The sequence below is a fragment of the Mesoplodon bidens genome (assembly GCF_964165515.1).
Source record: "Mesoplodon bidens genome assembly, chromosome: 3".
In the NCBI taxonomy this organism is placed as follows: Eukaryota; Metazoa; Chordata; class Mammalia; order Artiodactyla; family Ziphiidae; genus Mesoplodon; species Mesoplodon bidens.
The window spans coordinates 144,738,147-144,752,067 of NC_138178.1; the positions used below are offsets into that span (position 1 = coordinate 144,738,147).

At 37.4% G+C, this 13,921-nt stretch overlaps 1 protein-coding gene across 5 annotated transcripts in view; it reads left to right on the forward strand.

The window, feature by feature from the left end:
* RAD51B (RAD51 paralog B) overlaps positions 1 to 13,921 on the forward strand; it is a 670,662-nt gene that overhangs the window by 314,956 nt on the left and 341,785 nt on the right. The window lies entirely within an intron of this gene.

The following is a 13,921-nucleotide window of genomic DNA, read 5'->3' on the forward strand; positions in this document are numbered from 1 at the left end:
CTCAAAAAGTTTGGTTGTTTCTTATAACTTCATTTATAGTAGGTAAGGAGGTGAGTATAATTGCTTGCATTTTACAAACAAGGAAACTGAAGCCCCAAAAGATCTGTTTATTTTGGGGCTTAAAAGGAATACCCCTTTATGAGAATTGGGGGAAATTAGTGAGAGTATAGCCAATAACATTGACCATGAGTTGATAATTATTGAAGCTGTTAATGGGTATATGGGGGATCATTATACTATCCTGTATACCTTGCCTGTGTTTGAAATTTTGCATAATAAAAAGTTTAAGACTGATTTTAAAAAAAGCATAGCCCCTGTTTTTATTTACAAGGTCCTTTTCAAAAGCTTCTGAGTCCATTTATCTCATAGGCATGGAGAATTCTTTATTTCTTAGGGTTCAGCAAAAAATTGGAAAAAAAAAAACTTACATGCATGGACCAGAGCACAGGCATTTTAGTTTTTCATATTTGGTGTTTATATTCTATTTCCAGTGCTTTCTGAGTCACTTGCTACTTTTATCACTTTTAATGTAATATACTATTTTTTAAGAATTAATAGATTACTTTTTTTTTTCTTACTCCTGTTCCAGATACTCGTCACCTTCTCTTTGTTGTTGTTGATTTTAAATTTTCATTTTCCTATTTCTGAAAATTGTTGGGAATTATAAGCAGTCACTTATTAACCCGATTACTTTATGCTTCAGTAGACTTGTCAGTGGGCGGCCATGTGAATTATTTCGGCTTTTAGAGACACAGATCAACCTTGCTACCCCATACCCGCAATGGAAAGCTGCTGACCTCCCCATTGTAGGATCTTATAATCAAATGGCATTTGAAACATGTGAGAGCACTCATTAAACAAACAAACAAAAATCACCCTCAGCCTGGGTTATTTTCACTGGTAGACTTGAATGGTTAGAGCTTGTCATTTCATAAGCTCCTAGATAACACAAATGCTGGACTGAAAATGCGACATACTCGGTATTCATTTGTTTTTAGACATCAAAGGAAATTAAATTAGAATGTAATCATAGAACTTTAGAGTTAAGAAAAATCTTGATAATCACTTGGTATGGCCCTTTCAGTTTATGTGTGAAAAACTAAATATTAGAATAGCCAAGTAATTTGCTCAGTTACGTAACTTAGTACTGGCAGAGCTGGAACTTGAACTCGAGTTTCTTAGCTTTCAATTTAGAGTTCTTAACTAGGTTGCCTCTCAAGTGCATTTAAGTCCTTGATGTTGCTTGTGAACACTAGATATGCCTCTGCTTTTTATAGCTTAGAGATTTTACTGTTCTGGAATGCCATGCTGAGCCATTTTGGAGCCTGGGGCAAAAGGAGAAATCGGTGATATTGACCCTGCCTTTATTTAAAATTGTGATGTTTTCTTCATCGTGGATTTTTGGCATTAATTTTGATTTTTAAAATCGTGCGTTAAAATATTATTTAGCTTACTTCTACCTTGAATACTGAGTTTTAATCTGAGGTAGGTGTCTCACTAGATTCAACCTAGTCCCATCCTTGTTATTTTGATTTAATCCACTAGTTAATCCTTCTTTCAGTCTCTTGGCAGTTAAAAAAAAAAATCAAGCTATGGAACCTTTATACTCAAAGCAAACCCTTACTGTTGGCCACCTAAAAATGATGGCAACAAAGAAAACATACCAGAATTTGCATGTGCTATTCATTGACATCATAGTAGGTAACTTAAAGCATAGTAATTTTTGGTTCCATGAATTTAAGCTCTTTTAGAATGTCTACCAGTTTACTGAAAAGAGCTCAAAGCCAAGTCATGGGTTCTGTTGTCTGATCCTTGACTGCATTGTGTTTTGAGGTCTTACGTAATTGTGTTTGAATTGATTTCTATAAATTGAGAGCCAGAAAAAGGAAGCTCTTTATAGCCTTATTGTGTTCATCATTTTACTTGGTCTTTTCAACAAGCGTTTGAGATAGGTAACTTACAGGTTAGGGCTCTTTCAGTTCCAAGTGATAAAACCCAACTCAACACTGGCTTAAGTTAAAAGGGAATTCATTAGCTAACATAACTGAAGAACATAAGGGGTAGATCTGACTTCAGGTATGACAAATGGTTTCATCAGGGCTTGGTCTCTCTACATCTCTTGAATCTGTTTTCCACTGGGTTGGTTTTTCCCAAACAGAAGCTCCAGGCTTATGGTCCTACTAGCTTAACAACTTCAGGAGAAAGGGAATGAATCTTTCCTCTTTCTCCAGCAAAAAGCCTCAGAATTGAGTATAATTGGCCCAGCATGGGTCACATGCCCATCCTTGAACTATTAATTAATGCCCCGGGCATGTAGTTATTTCACTGGCTAAGCCAGCTTCATATGCTCAACCTTGGAGCAGGAGATAGACTGAGGGTGGAAAAGCTGTTTCCCCTAAAGGAAGAGAGGACTTCTTAACCCCTGTTCCCCAAAACGTATGCTAGAGGGCAAAGACAAATGTCTACTAGGATGTCGTTATACCCATTTCATTAATGAGGAAGTTGAGGCTTAATTAAGTTGATTTTCATAAGGCTATACTCTAATGAGTGATAGAGTCTTAATTTGATTTCAATCTGCCTAACTCTAAAGCCCATCCTCTTTACGTCACACCTTGTTGTATCCCCGGAATACTACACTCCTTCTCCTAAATGAAACTATGGTGGTTGCCATTTCTTTCTAGCAGTTGTTTTCAGCTGAGGTGATTTTGCCTCCAGAGGAAACTTGGCAATGTCTGGGAACATTTTTTCGTTGTCAGAACTGTGCAGAGAGGTTGAAGGGGTACTACTGGGTGGAACCTAAGGATGCTGTTAAACATCCTACAGTGCACAGGACAACCCCTCACGTGAAGAATTACCCAGCCTAAAATGCCAATAGTGCTAAGGTTTAGAAACCCTGCTTTATGATAAGGTTCCATTTCCAGCCTATTACTATTAACAAAAATTTGAAAGAAAGATGTAATACAGAGCAAGATTGAAAGAATTCCAACATCTAGGTATAATTAAGTAACCTTTCAATTCAGGGAGACTTTGATTTATTTTCATAGCAACCACTATTAGAATACTGAGTTCTCTTGTTTAATGGATAAATTGAAATAGCACATTTAATACATTCCTTTTTAAAAAAATTGTTTTATATAGGCTTTAGCTAAATTCTCAGGCATAATTTTTTTTATTCCAAAGCCATATACAATTTCCTTAAAATATAAATCTAGGGATATTTTAAATCAAATGCTGAATGCTTTTATTAAAAAAATTTTTTCACAATATATATCTCCATTTATTTTATCTTATTTGATTTCTTTCATCAGTTTTGAGTAATTTTCAGCATACGAGCACTGTCATGTTTTGTTCAATTTATACCTAAGTATTTCATTTATTTTAGTGGTTATAAATTGTATTTTTCCTAGTTTTATTGAGGTATATTGATAAGTAAAATTGTATGTGTTTAAAGTATACAACATGATGATTTGGTATATGTATACATTGTGAAATGATTACCACAATTAAGTTAATTAACACATCCATCACGTCACATAGTTACCTTTTTTGTGTGTGTGGTGAGAAGGCTTACAATCTATTCTCAGCAAATTTTAAGTATACAGTACAGTATTATTAACTATAGTCACCATGCTGTACATTAGATTCCCAGAACTTAATTCATCTCATAACTGAAAGTTTGTAGCCTTTGACCAACATCTCCCCACTTCTTCCCCCCACTCCAACCCCTGGCAACCACGATTCTACTCTCTGCTTCTCTGAGTTTGACTTTCCTTTTTTTAAATTCCACATATTGGTGAGATAATACAGTATTTTTCTTTCTCTGTCGGGCTTATTTCACTTAGCATAATGTCTTCCACATTCATCCATGTTGTCACAAATGGCAGGATTTTCTTCCTTTTTTATGGCTTCTGTATCAAATTTTCTTTATTTATTCTCAACATTTAGGTTGTTTCTATATCTTGGCTGTTGTGAATAATGCTGCCATGAATGGGAATGCAGATATCTCGCCCTGATACTAATTTCATTTCCTTCAGATATATACACAGAAGTGGGATTGCTGGATCATATAGCAAGTCTCTTTTTAATTTAATTTCAGTGTCCCTGTGTTCATGCTAGTATATAGAAATGATTTTTGATTGTTTATTTTATATCCTGTGACCTTGCTAGAACTCACTTATTAGTTCTAAGAGGGTTTGTTGGGTATATTTATTAGTTTCCTTTTTTTTTAATTCCAATACAGTTGATATACAATATTATTGTAGTTTCAGGTGTACAGCATAGTGATTTAACATTTAAATACATTATGAAATGATCACCACGATAAGTCTAGTAACCATCTGTCCCTATACAAAGTTTTTACAGTATTATTGATGATATTCCTTATACTGTATATTAAAAATCCCTGTGACTTATTTATTTTATAACTGGAAGTTGGTACCTCTTAAATCCCTTCACTTATTTTGCCCATCTCCCCTGCGCCCTCCCCTCTGGCAGCCACCTGTTTCTTCTCTGTATCTATGAGTCTGTTTTCATTTTGTTTTTTAGATTCCACATGTAAATGAGGTCGTATTTCCACATATAAGACATCTGACTTATTTCATTTAGTAGGTACCCTCTAGATCCATCCATGTTGTCACAAATGGCAAGATTTCATTCTTTTTATGGCTGAGTAATAGTCCATTGTGTGTGTGTGTGTGTGTATATACCACATCATCTTTCCATTCATCTATGGAGGGACACTTAGGTTACTTCCATGAATACTGAATGCTTTTGAAACAAATATGTAAGTTTATCTCGGAAGCCTTTTAAACATTTCAAATAGAAGATTCTATACCAGAGGAAACACTTATTTTTAAACCTCTCAACCAAAACATTTTTTAAAATGCTGATGCTAATAGGAGGTTTAATGTACTAGAAAATGTACAGCATTTTTTTTCCTATAAGCCTGTCCTTTGTGAAAGATTAATGAAGGCAGAGAGTGCCTTTAATATATTATAGCTGCTAGTTATGGGGTTTGACACTTCAGAGATATCAACCTGCTTGTATAATGACAGGAAAATAGTTTGAACAGTCCACCTCCTTAAGACTGTGAGTGGTTTCTTGACTGCAAATCTGAATAATCCTAGGAAAGCTGTGCTAGTCACACCACGCATAGTATTCCAGTAGAATAACTGAATGATTAGAGGGATACTACAGAAGGCATTGACATGAGAAATCTTTCACAATCTAGCAAATCAAATTTATTATTGGAATTGGAAGATTTTGGACTTCACATTTTCTTTTTTTTTTAATTTTATTTATTTATTTATTTTTAATTTTTTTTATTTTTGGCTGTGTTGGGTCTTCGTTTCTGTGCAAGGGCTTTCTCTAGTTGCGGCGAGCGGGGGCCACTCTTTATCGCGGTGCGTGGGCCTCTCACTTTCACAGCCTCTCTTGTTGCGGAGCACAGGCTCCAGATGCACAGGCTCAGTAGCTGTGGCTCACAGGCCTAGTTGCTCCGCGGCAATGTGGGATCTTCCCAGACCAGGGCTCGAACTCGTGTCCCCTGCATTAGCAGGCAGATTCTCAACCATTGCGCCACCAGGGAAGCCCAACATTTTCTAATTTTGCCAGTTTTACCCAAGTAATTTTTCAGTGTTATGTTCCAGGTGCCTCCCAATTCTGTGTGTGCACAGAATTACAAATCCATTTCTCTTTCTGTTTTCAGCTTCACTGGACCCAAACCAAATCAACAACGTTTTCTCTGATTTCAACCAGATAATTCCTGCTTGCCTTGATGTGTCACATGGGAGACCCTCCTGTCTCTCTTAATCTCTTGAGATCCCTTCAGCTTATGCCTGTCATCCCCACTGGCTTGGCTTCATTCTTTACCTGACCACACTACCTAGTCCTACTGATTGCTTTCGTTTCTTCTGTTTTCTACTGGCCTTACTCCCCTCCCCTTTATTATATTTCCTCAACGCATATTAATCCTACCTCCTTCTGTGTTCCAAGCCTTATTTAGTAGCTCCATATCCCTAGACCTCCCCATTTCTTAGTTTGTGTCCTCACCTACTAAAGTGTCTGATGTCTACCCACCTAGCATATTTTAGTAAGGTATGTGTGTACAGAAAGGCCATCCATTCATTGTTAATAAAATCCTATTTGCAATTTCCTTGGAAATAAGGCAACTGCTGATCTTCAAACCACCCAAGGTCTTAGACTCTAGAATGCAGGTTCCCTTGGCACAGTAGAAGGGGTAATAATTACCTGTCTACAAAACATTTTGGGAAATTACCTTGATAAATGGTGCTGGGTAAAATGTTATAATTTATTAGTATAGTCCTGCTGTTTTCCTTGAGAAGAAATGTTCCTGGAGATGTGGAATTTCTTATCTCTCCACTGACATGTGTTTTCCTGGTGCTGTCAGAAGTGTACTCCTCCTCACAGCTTTGTGGTGTAGGTTGGTATTCCCAGTTTTACAGAGGAGAGAGAAGAGAGATCACTTGACTAAACAAGTCATCTGACTTGTTTAGAATTTCACAGCAAGCTAATTGCAGAGACCTTGAGTGTTGTGCCTCTAGTTTCTGTGACATAAATGTAAAATGATTTATTTTGCATTGCTTATTTATATGAATGCCTTAGAGCATTTCCTTTCCTTTAATAAAATTGTGAAAACTCTTACCTGGTAAAGAGATCATCAGTATAGAAAAGAAATGAACTGGGGACAATATACCTGAATTTGATTACTGCCTTTTCAACTGGCTAGCTGTAAGGGATGTTGGTTCCTAGGCTCTCCTTTTGAATTGTGAAAGCTATACTCTACATTGGTGATGTTCCTTGAAGTCCTTTGAGAAAAACAAGACAAAACAGAAAGCTTAAAGTACAAAGTGTTATTATTGATTAACTTAAAATGATCCTTGTTTGTTTGCAAAGCTCCAGTTTTGCTGCGGCAGGTGAGATCCCATTGGTGAGCATTGTGGAGTGTGGTGGGAAGCAGCCAGGTCTCAGTAATTTCTTGTGGATTTCGAGAACTGTTTTTCTGTTGAGTTGAAGTGAGGAAACAGCTGGTGGAACTGCTTTTGGTGCTGCCATGAACGTGTCTGGGAAGAAAAGGGTGCATTCCGATGGTATGTTAGGGGGATGTTAGCTGTTCAGGAAAAATAACCCTTACCAAAGTTAATGGCTCCCACTAGCATTTTCAGTAACATGTACCAGATGTGGGTAGTTAATTATTCTCAGATCTGATAAGTACCTGCCAGCCAAGGCTAATTTTATTTTCAGTAAACAGTGGCCAAAGGTCCTAGCTGTTCATTTGATAGGATAGGGCCTGTTTGCACTTATCTATTAATAAAAGCACAACACTCCTTTAGTTTTCCTTTCCCAGGGCCAGATAAAACATTTCAGACACTCAACGTATTTGTCTCAGTAAATCAGACAAAGTAAACAAATCTGGTGGATTAACTTGGTAAACAGAGAGTAGTTAAGTGTTACCTTTGGAGTTTAGCTCAGTGCCATATAAATAGCATTAATCGCATGGTATTTTCAATAACCTTTATAGGGCAAGACAGAGTTGTGTTTTTTTTTTTTCTTTTTCCTTTCTTTCTTTCAACCACTAGGGATATAGTGTGTTTCTTAAGTACTTTCAGATGTCCTTCAGTAGGAAGATTTGAAAATAACTTTAAAGTGAAATTTATTCTTTTGTCCCATTAGTAACACATTGGGAACCTTGCACCCGTTAATGTCGTGTGTAAACCTGGAACTCTCTGTGGTTCATCTTAGAAAGAAAGTAGGACTGCACAGTGGCATGCAGGCTTTGCCAGATAAGAGATAACAGACATCTAGAGGTTATTGATTTGGATGGAACAGCGGGAAGGGGGTCAGCTTTTAGGGTGGAGAGAGGGGTAGGTAGGCAGAAATTCAGACTTTATTCATCCAGAATTTTTCTCTTGGACAGAGTCCTATTAGGGTCAGAAGTGCTATTTATTTTGTGATGTAGATGCTTGTCTTGTGAGAACTGGCATGATACAGACGAGTTATTTCACACTAGCCAACAAAGCACTATTATTTCAAAGTAACTTCCAGTCACACCAGGCCTGGACTGGATTTGTACTGGTGACCTGGTGGTGTAGGGCTCCAGTCTCATGCCAGCTCTCTGTATCAGCTTGTGTCCCTCATTAAACTTTCTTTTTTTAGTAATGATCAAAACTGACTCTCTTTAACCAAGATATATTGTCTTTTGCATTGGCTTTATACTTGAGATTGTAAGTACCTTATAAATTTTTTTTTAGTTTTGCATGCTATAGAATAATCCACTTAATTTGGTGAACATGGTACATAAAAGAAATAGCTGAAAGGCCTTAGAGAAAATTCCCTACTCACACCTCCATCCCCATTCCTCTGTCGCTGGATGACTGCAGTTGTCTTCTTGCCACCAGACTTACCCAACTGCAGTCTATTCTCATACCATTTCCAGATTAACCTTCCCAAAATGCAAGTCATAAAAGTATTAATTTCTCACTTAAAGACATTTGGCAGTGGCTTCTTGTGTTCCTACAAGAGAAGATTTAAACTCCTTATATTGATTAGCATTGTCTTAATGATCTTTGCCTTGTTTCTGGCTTTGAATCCTCTCATTGGCCTATGCTTCAGCCACATTGAAAGTTTGTGGGTTCCTGAACATACATGTTGTTGAACACTCTACAGTTTCTCCATCCACTTCTTTGATGAAAACTTATTGATTTTTTAAAACCCCAGTTTCAGCACAATGTCTCTCGTGACTCAAGTGGAATTGATTACTCTTGTCTCATCATACCCTGTGCATACTTTTTATATCGTTCCTATGAAACCTATGGCACTTGTTGTGCATATTTCCTTTTCTTCCTACTTGATTACTGGAGGGATTGTATCTTGTCCAATTTTGGATTTCCATGTCCAGCTGAGTGGCTGGCACAGAGGTAGGACCTGGTTGAAGGATGGATGGATAGATGGTTGAAAGTATGCATGGATGGATGAAGTAAAGTCCTATGACCATATCTCTGTGCTCAAATTCCACTCCCTTTTCAGTGTTGCATGGAAATGGCCCTTAAAAGTACCCAGATTAAGATTTGATAGGTAGACTTGCTCTTTACTTGTATGATTGAAGGACCAACCTGAATGCTCCCATAACCCTTATACCTACCCAGAGACTTCATAGTCTGAAATTTCATCTTGAAGACTCATTTATCAGTCTTCTGATATTCCACTCCCTGCCCTCTTTAGAACTTTTCCATAGTTGCCAAGTCCTTCCATAAGCATTGTCTTACTTAGTTTTGAAAACAACCTTATTGGATAGATTTTTATCATATATATTTTAGAGGTAAAGAAATGTAACTTCAAAGCAACTCAGTCATCTGCCTAAGGTCATTCCATTGTCATGTACAAGCTAGGGCTGAGCCCAGGTCCGCTTACCCTAACATCCTCTTTTCCTTAGCCCCTTGCCTTAGAAGGAGACACAAATCTATTAGGCATTAAATACCTCAGGATATATTAATCAAGCAGATCACTTTCCCCATGCCAGCTTATCAGAATTCTGAGGAAATAAGAGTTCTGATTTCTAAATTGGGAAGGAGAAGTAGTATGGAGAGAGTAGATGGAGGATAATTTGGAGACTTGGTCAAGCACAGGGAGTTTGGTTAGATGTGACATTGGGCCTAGGATGGACACTATCTGAACATAAATGTACCAAATTTATATTTCTTAATTCACTACTTCTTTAGTAAACTACATTTTAACTTTAATAAAAGGTACATAGAAGTTTCTGTCATTGTTATATTGATAATCATCCAGATCTTATCAAAGTATAAGATGCTAAATATTGAAAATCGTATCCTTAATATCCCCAGAAGTGTCCTTTAAACATCTTTAATATAGTTGTTTCATTGGGAAACACAAACTGTTTTTCTGACTCAGGTAACACTGGTGGGACTATGATTTGCTCTTTGTCTTTCATGTCAGAGGCTTTCTTTCAAAAATCTGATGTTCTTTGGCAGTCCGTTCATGTTGAAGAGTAAGAGGTGCATGCACATGTGTGGGCATGCTCATGTGTGTATCACACACACAGGTGCTCTAGGTATATGGCCAGTTTTATTGATTGGTGTCTTCATTAGAAGGTTTTTGGCACAGACCCCACTGTTTTGTGGGTGGACCTTCAAATGTCTGCAACTGTATATCTTTTCTCTACAGCTCATCTTTTTGTCCAGGGAGGACTTTAGCATTTTTCTTTTTGAGTTTAAACAGCTGGTTGTCAGAGTTTAGGGAGCTGAAGGAGGGAAAGAGGCTAGAGGTGGGGATGTTGTCTCTCCCAGGATGTAGACTCTTACTTATATCTTCCATTTCAGTTCAATTCAATTACCTCCTCCAGCCCCACCCTCTACCTTTGAGTCCAGAACCCCTTTACATCCATTTCACAGGGAATAAACCTCTGAAGTATGTGTAGGATGTCACAGCTAAACTCATAAAGTGTGGGTAGGATCTGAACACAAGGAGATCAGAAAACCTTTCTGCAAAAGGAATAATGCAAATGAAGACATGAATTCGGAGGAGAAAACAGAGTAAGCGGGAAACAGCCAATAATTCACTTCTCTTAGAGTGAAGCACAGAAGAAGATCTGTATTTGAGGAGAAATGAATGTAGGAACAGAGGCTGAAGCTTCAAAGACTAAAAAGCCTGGACTTTCTTCTGGAGGTGTTAAAGAGACAGCTTCTGCACACTCATTCATTAATTTATTAAGATGGTTTCTGAGTGCCTGGTAGATCACTAGTGGGGGGTTAAAAATGAGTTAGACTGGACTGCTGCTCTGTGACTTTGACACAATTCACTGTTTTTCAGTTGAGGTCTCAACATGGGAAGACTTCATATTTCTTATGTATAATGTTGGAGCTCACAGATTCTAAGAAGCTTATCACACTTGGGAGACTTGATGTTGTTTTTTTGTGATCTGCATTTCTCCAACAATGAGACCGTTTTGTTAGAATGTGAGAGCTTGGAAATGTCTTTCATCATCTTGGCAGTCAATGTGATTAGCTACAGCACAAGTATCACTTCTTGGGGTGGGCCACATGATCGTGGAACCAGAGACACTTGGATGGGAAGAGGCTCGAAAGAACATTATCACTTTGTAAATGGAATTAAATTTAATGTTTAATAGGAATGGACTTCTAGGATTTTATGCCATCTGACCAGGACCAAAATGCAAGGCAAAACTGTTGTGTATTGCCTAGCATGGTGCTCAGTTCTGCAAAGTCCCTTTATGCTTCTGATGATGACAGTGGTGAAAATTTAGAAGTAGTTTTTGCCCACATATGTATACCAGGGTAAAGCAGTTTTCTTCCTTAGCAATCTAGGAAGAACATTATATTTATAGATCTCAGCTACAAATTCTCTCCTTCAGACTGTTTGCCTGAGCCTTAAAAATATGGCATGATTACACAAGCACTCTGGAATTTAGATTAAACAGCATTCAATTTGAAAATCTAATCATATCATCTAAATATCATTAAGTTATAATAGGCTGATTGATAGGGACCAACACTGTTTTTGCCTGGTGCTGCATGCCTTTCACTCAGCCAGCCTTTTCCAGCTAAGATGTTGATAAAGGCAACTATAAATCTTAATAGTTGGAGACAGTTTAAAAGCATAGTTCACTGGGTAAGGTCACACCCACTTAAGTGACCTATTTTGTATACTTTTCAAAAATAGGTTAATTAACTTAATAGAAATAATAGGACTCTTGTATTGATGTGCAATTACTACTAAAACAAGTTTTTTTTCTTTCCAAGTGAACATGATGGTCATGAAATTGAGGGCCTAATAGCCATGACAAGAACCAGGCTTAGCAAGGCAGGTCATGTTCGGCAAGTATATTTCAGACTTGCCCTTTAAAACCTGCCTTTATTCCAGTCCTAGGACATGGGCATACCTCCACCAAAGCCTTTCATTCCTGGCACGTTGCTGTTTCAGTTTTCAGGAGGGATTATCCTCGCTGCTTTGTTTTCCTAATCACTATCACAGTGGTTTATACAGCCCCTGTTCCCTGAAGACTCCAGCATGCGCAGGACGCTCCATGAATTTTGGTCTCTGTTCTTTTTCATCCGAGACGGTTTTCTTCATTCTTCTAATAGATGATTCATCTGGTACCCTGGGAGAAGCATGGTTTCCGAGGAGGCTGCAGTGAAGGAGGGCAAGGGAGTGCCCAGGCCAGAGTCATATTTGGGACAAATTATATTATCTTAAAATGACCTGGTTTCATTTTATTGTTTAGGGCCTGATTCCAATTTTCTGTACTCAAAGAGTTTTACCCTAGTCTTAGACCTCTTGTTGATGGGTATGACCTTGTTATTCTATTATTGGTCACTAACTTTGCATAATTTGATTTTTCCATTTATCTATTCCTTAAAATATACCTCAGTGTTTTATATCTTAAGTTGATTATATGGGTGTTTATTATTTTTCAGAACTTTTAAATATATTTAAAATAGCATATTACATTTTAAGAAGTTAATCCCCTCCCTCAATGTGATATCTTGTATCACAAACAACTCTTTCTATGGATATTGCTGAGTCCTCACTGCTTGAACTCTCTTGCGGCCCAGGTGGTCTGAGAGGTAGTTAGTGATACACATATACACAATGTCCTGAGGGCAGGACACATTTTGAACTGATGGGCACATTTTGAACTGTTGGTCCTAGGTGGACCGTTCATCTTACAGCAGTGCTGTTTCTCCACTTGCTTACACAGCCCTGCCAACACAGTGTTTACTAAACGGAAACAAATCTTGTTTGTATGTATGTGTGCATGCACATAAAAAAAAGCAGGTAATACTTAGCTGTGATGAAAAGAGCCTTTTAACTATCTCACTGCTTAGGTTCTTCATTAGGAAAATGCCTTTCGTACAGAGGGTTACAATGATTGTGAAGATCAGTTTTCAGGCTTCTTTGTTAAAACAGAGGTAGATGAGAGAACTGTTTAGTTTTCTGTTGAGCAAGGGAATGGTTCACTCTCCAGTGCAGGATGGAACCCACCCCACTTGAATATGCCATATCCCTCTATTTCCTAGGTTAATGTTAGTGATTTTCCCTCCCAAGCATTCTCTCTAGAGTTTAGCAGCATTCCTTTCTTGAAAGCAAAGACCTCATTTCCTATTTCTTTCACATCCTCTAATTTGCCTAGTACAGGGTCCAATTGAGAGCAAGCATTCATTAAAAACATTTTAGATAATTAACTACAAAACGTCTGGCTTGGGTTTTGGAGAGAATGAAAGATTGGGCAGGCGAAGTCCTGGCCCATGGGAGAATTGAAATCAAGAGCATGGATATCTTTTTGTTACTGCTTTTCTTTAATAATAAAAGAATTATAAACACCTTGTAATATAAAATTTGGGAGCACAAAAATGTTTTTAAAATAGACCCATCTGCTCCTAGGTGTATGCTTAAGATAAATGAAAATAAGTTGTACATAAATGTTCATAGCATCATTATTTGTAATACCCCAAAAGTGGAAATACCTTAAATATCCATCAATGGATGAAGGAATAAACAAAATGTGGCATGTCCATACAATGGAATATTATTTGATGATAAAGAGAAGGGAAGTACTAATACATGTTACAACGTTGATGAACCTTGAAAGAATTATGCTAAGTGAAAGAAGCTATTGACCAAAGACCACACATTATATGATTCCATTTGTGTGAAATGTCCAGAACAGTGAAATCTATAGAGGTAGAAATTAGATTAGTGGCTGCTTAGGAATGGGAGTGTGTGGACTTGTGGATAATAGCTAAAGGGTACAGGATTTCTTTTTGAAGTGATAAAAATGTTCTAAAACTGATTGCGGTAATGATTGTACAACTCAGTGAATATTTTAAAAACCATTGAAATTTTTTCAGCGGGTAAATTGTAT